Genomic DNA, 2,794 nt, shown 5'->3' on the forward strand with positions numbered 1-2,794 from the left:
ATCCTTTGAATGGTTAACGTTTTATATAATCGCGTAGAACTTCCCGGAAAAAAAAGAAAAACCGGAGCAGAGAAGTTTTGGAAAGACCTTTGATTTGCAGCAACATATACGCTGCATATTTTCGTATTACGACAGTATAAATTCGAATTGCACCAAACACAGCTTGTTAGTTTCCAGAGCGTTGCAACCGAGGTTGTGATGTCATTTTGTAAGCGAGTCGTATCTCAAGCCACGAGATCTCGCCAGCCGATGACAGCAGCTATTCAGAGCATAGGGCACGTGTTATAGTCTGCCACTAGCAAGATTACTGGTTACATAGCGCGAACACACAAGAGGAAAAGTTAACGGTTTACATTAATGTACACAGTACCGTATATCTACAAGAAAAGCTAAGCTTTCACGTGTAATATTGGTCTTTTTTTTGGAGTGATATACTTTAAGATACATCACACAAATGTGCCAGTAAATTTAAAATTGTGACATAAATGCCTCGGCTCGAAATTCTTGAAGTGGCTGGTCCTCAAACTGTTCAGTTTCGAACGCTCTGTGATTTAGATATCCATCCCACTTTCACACACGTAACATAATTCATCTTGCGTAAAAAGAAATTTACTTAGAAAGTAACGCTTTTCTAACCACCGTTCGCAATACTGTTAGTTATAGGTTCGATTTACCAGTTGCCAGAGAGCGCCAAAAACGAATTATTGTGCGTGTGCAACTGCAGTGCTGTAGGAAGCCCGCATGTTCGTGTGTATAAAGCACTAAGAGAGCTTACACTACACCATAAAAGAAACAGGGCATCAGAGGATACTCCAAAAGGCATCAAAATTTCGTGAATCATACTAAAATGCATAATTCGGCTTGAAGTGCACATTGGTTTTTTCCAGATTCACAATGAAGTAGGTCCCATCTGATATTAAGCTTTTCAGTGTGGTTTTTGGGATGTAAATTTTCTTGGAGTACCAGTACTCTACGATCTCATGTTTGGTTCTTTATTATGGCATAATGCCATACATGGCAGAAGATGATAACGTGCACTTGAAATTCACCGAACAGTTGGAAGTACCCAAAATTGTTAAATGAAACACTTCGTTTCAAATAAAATGATTGCCTCAGCGGAATTTCTTTAGCGGACTTGCAAAAATAACTTCATTCCTCTGCAAGGCGATTAATGCTTGACTGCTACTAACTTGGAAAGAAAATAAAATCAGAAACTGAAATTAATAATATATTTTTGCCCTCTGTAATTATGTGAATGCATTTTAATTCACTTGATAGCTCCCGGCCACAGAAATCCGTTTTGTTTTCATTTGACGTGGGAGCTGTACACGAAGAGAAGCAGCGAAATCACTTAACGTAAACACAGGTCACGTGGAGACTAACCCCCCTCCCCACTACAACTCAGACGACTCTGTGCAAGCGCGAATCTGGCAGCTAGGGCGCGCGAGAAAAATTTTTCTCGTTTGCATCTGGCTGCTTGCTGCTACTACCGATGCAGCTAACAGCCAAACTTCAAGAAGCGGGAAGCGAGAGAAGGTACTGCTTATACGCGAGTCAAATTCGCATGCGCAACAGACCGCTGGCAACTGGTCAAACGAACCTAATGTGAACAGTTGTGACGTCATGCTCATAGCAAGCAGTTTATTGTTACGAAGAATTACAGTCTGCGCCCTACGGCCTTTAACATATTTTTGCTATCTGTAGACGCTTGTGCGCGCACGGTGTTTTGTTGTCGTAAAATGCACATTTCCTTTGCCACTACAGTTTTATTTTTTTTCCCTCTCGTTTATATTTTATTGCTGCAGTATCATTCTCCAGTTGCAGGATACAATAACATTCTTTGCTAGAGAATCAATTCTGCAGTCAAAACTACAAAAATGTAACTGAAAGCTAAAACAATGAAAAATTTCCGGAATTCCGAAAAATTCCCGGGTTTTTCCCGGTTTTCTCCCGGATGAAAAAATTCCCGGGTTTTTCCCGGAATTCCCGGTTGTCCCGGGTCGTATACACCCTGAATTAGCACGTTGGTCATTTAGGGGCACTGTAGGTGGTTTAGAATTGGTACCTGGAAGTCAGGAGTGCCTCCGCTTGCTATAGTTCGCTTCAGTAATCTGGATCGACTTGAAGTCGTGACAAAACGGTGGAAATGAGCTGTTGGACATATATATATATGATCATACCGTCAATGAAACCGTTTGATTTGTTTGTGTTTCGACGAGGACTGTCCAGTGTGTGCCACTTGCAGGCACGTAACCCGGAGTAAGAACAGCGACGTAAGATGATCACAACTGATAGAGGACAGAGAGGAGTGTCACTCCTTGTCAATGACAGTTACCATATAGGGCGAGGAAGGGTGCACCAGTGACGTCACAGCCAGTAGTGCGGCTATATAAGGACGCGGCCACGGCAACACAGCAGTCAGTCTTACCACTTGACAATCACTGAGGAGAGCCCGGTCGGAACCTCGTGGGATTTTAACCACCTGACGCGGCTGGAAGCCCGAGACAATTTTATTAATTCATACTGAAACGTCCCCTTAGAAAAATTATACCTGACTGTCTTTAAACTGACACACAATATTTTTACCGCAACGCAATCTGACTTTCAATAATCCCTACAAAAGAATGGCGCTGACTAACATTAACCTATACGTTTCACAAATCACTTACCTCACAAAATTCTTCGTTACTCGAACTACTGCAATACAGCGAGCGCCACTACTGCCAGCTAAATAAAACATTCAAACCACTGAAGGCACTAACTACTGATAGCCATAGTTAGCAAATGAAAGATT

This window comes from Schistocerca cancellata, chromosome 2 (assembly GCF_023864275.1).
Source record: "Schistocerca cancellata isolate TAMUIC-IGC-003103 chromosome 2, iqSchCanc2.1, whole genome shotgun sequence".
Classification (NCBI taxonomy): domain Eukaryota; kingdom Metazoa; phylum Arthropoda; class Insecta; order Orthoptera; family Acrididae; genus Schistocerca; species Schistocerca cancellata.